At 33.3% G+C, this 6,646-nt stretch overlaps 1 long non-coding RNA gene across 1 annotated transcript; it reads right to left on the bottom strand.

Moving 5' to 3' along the window:
• Nucleotides 1–379: 379 nt before the first annotated feature.
• On the bottom strand, nucleotides 380–6,369 carry LOC127864219 (uncharacterized). Its single transcript, XR_008041586.1, has 6 exons — nucleotides 6,279–6,369; nucleotides 5,477–5,594; nucleotides 4,946–4,993; nucleotides 4,515–4,565; nucleotides 1,013–1,092; nucleotides 380–457 (listed from the first exon to the last, which is right to left on the bottom strand). It is a non-coding gene; the product is annotated as an uncharacterized LOC127864219 (long non-coding RNA).
• Between the last annotated feature and the right edge of the window lie 277 nt (nucleotides 6,370–6,646).

The following is a 6,646-nucleotide window of genomic DNA, read 5'->3' on the forward strand; positions in this document are numbered from 1 at the left end:
CATCAAACGTTCTTATATTTAATGCATAATATTTGTGTTTTAACATTATACAACATATTATTAACCACGTTTAAGTACATGTTATATAATACAAAGCATTTAGAATTTAGCACCCCCTGGGTGCAAAAATGTACCATGTGACATTAAAATTAGAAGGCACCAAGTACATGTTTGCACCAATGGGACGATATAACACTTGAACTGCATACTATTAGTTATAATTAAATATAAAGGAACTGAAAATCCCCTGACGTTCCCAGGACATACTTTATATTAACAGCCGCAAGTATGCAATCACAAATGTATTCATACAACAATTATCATTAAAAAACGTTAATCTATGTAACACACATTTAAACTAATAATTGATGTACTCTTTACTTACTTTTCTATCCCGACACCTCATATTGAAAACGATGTCCCCATTTGGATTCTCGAATGCGTCAGCATAACAACTCTGAAGTTTTAAAACACAATAATGCAATACGCAATTAATATTCCATTATATAAGGCTTAATATAAGCTATTTCAATTAGTTTTTAATTTCAAATTCAAGTGTATGGTTGGATGGTTTTTAATTGACTTACGTAAAGCAACAAGAAAAAACTGTAAAGAAAGAATGTGTTGTTATTTTAAAACAAAAACTGGGCTCTTACACACAGGGCATCATAATATTCCATTTTATAAGGTTCAATATAAGCAATTCAAATAAGTTTTCAATTTCAAATTCAAGTGTATGGTTGGGTGGTTTTTAATTGACTTACGTAAATCAACAATAAAGAACTGTAAAGAAAGAATGTGTTGTTATTTTAAAACAAATAATATGCTCTAACACACAGGGCATCATAATCGACCTTAATTTTTCTAAACGCATGACAAACATATGCAGTCCATGTAACATGTTGTAATGTATTAGATATTTGTAATAATAATAAAACATGGTGATTGGGCATTAATGATCAGTCGAAATTAGTGGGGTAACAAAACGATAGACGTCTTTAAAAAACATTACCTCATGTGATTCGCAGTTCACAGTATAGAGACATTCTCGTGTCAAAGGGGAATCAGTGCAAGATAGACAGATATCCCCACCTTAAAATAACACAATCTTGAAATATTTGTAGCTCAGATCTATATTTACAGAACAAGCAAAAGACCATATCTTAGGCATACTCATTATACTAACATTTATTTTTCTACACATTAAAGTCAAATATCTATATGTCAATCTGCATCAAGAGCTACATCTTAAGAAATATTTGACGATATCCGCAAAAGCTCCGAGACCACAGAAAGACATTTAAATTATAGAATACTACAACCCCTGCAACACCCGCCCGACTGAAATACTTGCAAATTATGTGTTACATAACACAGAAACGAAACTAACTTAAACCACTAACGTTAAAGTTGAAATTAGACTACATATTCGTATGAAGTCCGTCAAGTCCATTTAAAGCAACACATTGAAATGAAATACATGTAAATCAATACATATAGATGAAATTTGAAAATGTGCAAAATTGTCATTAAATTTATAGCCTAGTGAGTAAGTATTTTTTTTTATATTTTAAAACCGAAAGTAGGATTGCATTACGTTCATGTCCATTTCGACAAACGTGATTATTTTTAAGTTTTAAAGCGCAAAAAGACGAATTTCTACATTATAACCTCCAGCTATATTCTAATTGACATAGATAAAATTAAATCTATAGCCTAGTTATCAAGTAATTTATTATTTTTCAAACGGTACCGCTTTTAAAACCGAAAGTTGGGATTTCTAAACGTATACATCCTTTTTGACAAACACGATTATTTTTAAGTTTTAAAGCGCAAAAAGACGGATTTCTACCTTGTAACCACCAGATATATTCTTATTGGAATAGGTAAAATATTTTTCCTATTTATACTTAAATTTGATTTTCCATGTATTTCATTTCAAGGTGTGAGGCTTTAAGGAACGATATAAAATTATTTAAAGTAAATGGTTCATTAACACGTTATTATTGATATTAGAGACGTCATCGATACGTTTTATATATTTGTTTAAGATACTATGTAGAAAACGCTTTCACTGCCAATGCCGTAGTTATATTTTATTTTATGTTTAACCCTTCAATTGGCTTCAAGGATCGGGTAAGGGTTGGGGCTTCAAGGATCGTAGATGACAAAATGTGTATTGTACGCAATTCTGTTTTCAACATTGTACGTGCTTTGTTGCAAATACTCTGTAAATTATAAGTCCGACAGAATTGACCCTTTTATTGTCATAATATATTATCATTTTAAATGCGTTTTTTAATAAAATGTTTAATTGATTAATAACCTAAATTTTGATTCGATGAAATCAATGCTCATTTGCACCTAAGTGGCCATATAGAGCATGAACTTAACATAGATTATTAACAACTTGTTTTAAAGAATCTACTCTTCGAAGCTGAAGTAATCACAACCATTTTCGTAATTCGCTATAAACACACATTCCACAATTAAACGTTTTAGCGTCTTATCAAACTATTGGTTATATTGCACGCAAGTAAGAATATATGAAAACTGGGCTTAATGCATGTGCGTAAAGTGTCGTCCCAGATTAGCCTGTGCAGTCCGCACAGACTAATCAGGGACGACACTTTCCGCTTTTATGGTATTTTTAGTTCAAGGATGTCCCTCCTTACCAAAAATCAAGTTTAGGCGGAAAGTGTCGTCCCTGATTAGCCTGTGCGGACTGCACAGGCTAATCTGGGATGACACTTTACGCACATGCATTAAGCCCAGTTTTCTCAGAACGCGACTCATATTTAGTAAATTCCGACTTAGGCAGAAGCGGTTTGCGTCGTTGTGCTCGGGCCGCCATGTATTCACCGACCGTTAACCCATTTATGCCTAGTCGACTCTCCCATCCTACTAAATTGGATCAATTTATTTCCAAAATTAGGGATGTCTAGTATATTAAATTCTATATTTAGAATATTTCTTACAGAAATTCCTTTAAGCAAACAGCGCAGACCCTGGGTCTAGACTCTAGGCATAAATGGGTTAATGACCATAACGTGTCACTCACTATGTTTTATTGCTTAAACATGCAGATTTTGTGGAAAGTTAAGATGGATATAAACGAAATCGATTCATTAAAATGTTTGTTGAAAACTGATGTTTAATTTATAAAATACGTTGTGTTATTAGTTTGTTCTTGTATTTTTCTGATGTCGCCAATATTTTTTACGTCATCCGTCTATTTACAGTTTGTTTAACATTTCTTACCAAGATTCACGTGATTTTACATTTGGTTACATGTATAAAAAGTAAGTTTTAGTTTGTTTGACGTAATTAAACACTTATTGAACAATATATAGAGGCATGCTAATCTAAAATGTGGGCGGGATTAATATGGTTAAATCGGTCGGTGAACTGATATCACTAGAGCAAAATGTATTGATGTAAAAATTAAACCAGAAATCACTCGTTTGCCAAATGTGGGAAAAGAAAACCTTGTATGCTCAAAAGCGCGTATATAGTACGACAATCGTCACGTATTAGATTGCGTGACCTTTAAGTTAACTGCACCTGAGCCTTTATTGAACTCTATTGAACTTAGTCGAGATATGGTAAATGTTACCGTCCCAATTGTGGCTTCATAAATGTATAAGATGTAAACCGGTGCACTTGTTTACGACCGCACTTGACAACTTTTGAAATTGGTCTGAATATGATAAAGACATGTTTACCGAATTGTATTACGATTTTATCCGATAAAATATGGATTCCATAATGTCAACAAGGTATTAATCATATCTGACATGGCGGGTATCTGATAAATACGATAAATTTACCAATAGTATACCGGAGAGCTAGTTATTTGTATCACACCTATAACAAATGTAATCTCGAATAGACATTGTTGATATAAAAATTCTTTCCAAATGTTATTTTAAATGATATGCACGTGTTGAATTCTAGTACATCAATTCACATCGCATGGAATACGGTTAATATGCACGATGACGGACGCTGAAACATACTTGGACTACGCTAGCTCACTTTGAGCACTTCGTATGCATTTTTGTAAAGGGTTTATATGTTCCGATAACAATTATTTCCGCAACAAATAAAATATAATTCATTGACTTCATTGATAACATTTCATCCAGCTACATAACCTTAAAGCATTGTAACATCAAAGGGTCATCTAAAAGCGTGCATGCCAAGTTATTTTTTATAAGAGCAATCTTAAAGCTTCTTTAGCTCAACACAAGAAAATATATCTACCATAATGCATTAAATTGTTACACGTTTTGCATTACAAGAGGATGTGCAAAATCCGCTACCGTGAGTTCAATGCGGGGACATTTTGTTACCATTAATGTCATGATACTTTATCTTATCAAAGAATTTCTATTTCCAGATGTGTGACGTCACTGCCCTTGTTTGACCTTTTTACCTACGAAAGACATCGTTAGTTCCTTTAAGCTTCCTTTAAAGATAATTAAATGCAAAAACAAAATAGGTTGACAAACCTGAGGTCGTAAGGGTTGTTTGAGCTGTTGTTGACTAAGTGATCGTACTAACTGAAACATAAATGATACGCCCTGAAAGCCGCCTTACATTAATACGTAAAAATACGCAATAGGAGGTGAACTATTCCGTACTTCCGAGAAAACAATAAACGGTACTGGCTTAATTGGTAATCAACATTCAAACTAAAAATTCATCGTTGTATAGATTGTACAGTGTAAGTTTTCCTGCAATGGGTCTGAATAGTTAGCATCGCATGCGAGTATCGCCTATATTTGTTTTGAAAATGCGTTTGTGGTTATATGTGTTCGACAAAGCAAAGATGCGACCTCTGTTTGTTTATATCTGTGAACTTTGTCGCAGTTGGATTTCATTTCACATTGACATCGCGGAACAGAAACGTCTCACTACTCAAAGATCTAAATTTTCTTACCGGTCACAGTTGTCGGAACCACCATTGGCTGGACAGATGTTGATGAGCCTGAAAATTAAACATTTACCCATATTATATACTAGTCAGAGTAATGTAAACTATTAGTTACGAAAATCTTCAATTTTAAGCTCTTGACAGACGTTATTGAGATCATGATACAATCCATGATATTTAGCATCACTATTATTTAACAATACCGAACATATTACTACATAAAAATTAATAGTGTGTGAATCATTCACATTGATTACCGCATTTATATATCTCCTAGTACACACGATGTGACGTTTATGCCACCCTCGCATAATTGTTTTTCTGTTTAGTAGTGCCGCATCAAATACGGTTTAAATTGTTTGAATTTTTAGGGTTACTCAGCCCCACAATCGACGAACGTCCCCTATTTACTAGTGCGAAGGTAATTTACATAACTATACATTTATATATAACATATATATGATTAGAAGTATGGATGCTTGCTAGCGATTGGCAGAAGATTGCAAAGAATACATGTTTATCAATGTTGACACAAACCTGTACAAATTGGCCCTTGATTACACATATCTCCTTGGCAACATTTGTAACATAATTCGACATCGCCAGTCGCACGCTTGCCAAGTAACGCATGGATACCTGAATGACCGGGGCAAGTCTGTAACATAGTATAAACGTGGAGAGCTTTATTACTTGCATGAACCTTTTCAGGAGAAAAGTCGACCTGACTTTTAGTAAGGCACATTACCAATATCCTACACAACGTAATACAATAAATTTAATACGACAACAATCGTGCAATAGTTATTACAATTGGAGTAACAGCAATGCACCTGTCCAGAAAACTATTGGTCTAAGTTCAATGGACTAAACATAGAAAGAAATTTCATAGCAGAAAGATTAACACTTACTAAAAACATCATTATGCTTTGTTGAATAATAAAGTTTTGAAAGGCTAAGGCAAAATCAATCGATACAGTTTGCCAATGGACATTGTTCCATTACCTGCTCATGTAAGAACTGTGTGCTCCTTTTAGATATATAATTATCAATTATTAAAATATGTACACACACTACGGGTGTTTACTGCATTTTTAAATCAAATGTAATACACACCTTACTGTCCTGAAAACCGAATTCGTAATTAACCATTCCGTTCGGGTTCAACAAGTACTTAGCATAGCATTCCTGGACGCAAAAATTGATCGCATCACGTAAGTTTTGCATATTATGGTAAACCCTAAGACACAACTTCACGTTTTTAGCAGTGTAATGCACATTGCAATGATATTGTTATATGTTTTATTGAATTAAGGAGTGTAAAACTGATTACAATACTTACTTGCCCAGTTGAACATGTTGTAGAGGTAACACATGGGAAACTACTAGGCATAGATGTACAGCTTAGGCAGAGTGCCCCAGTTGCTTGGAACAAATAATTCAAAATATGTAGGTGATAGTTTATAAGATAATCATAATACCAATTGCTTTTTTGAGATCGTTGATATTTGTTTTTAAGAGCGTTTTAAAACACCATCTTTTTAAAACTATAAATTGTATTATTGACTGAAACGCTTTATCTAATCATATAAAGACTTAACACGCAAACAATGTTTCTTCGTTGTATCATGTATTCGTCTAAAATGCCATTAGCTACCATGACATTGTTCTAATTGCTCTCAAAGATTACCTTAAATATTAAATATCAAG

The sequence above is a fragment of the Dreissena polymorpha genome, chromosome 1 (assembly GCF_020536995.1).
Source record: "Dreissena polymorpha isolate Duluth1 chromosome 1, UMN_Dpol_1.0, whole genome shotgun sequence".
NCBI lineage: Eukaryota > Metazoa > Mollusca > Bivalvia > Myida > Dreissenidae > Dreissena > Dreissena polymorpha.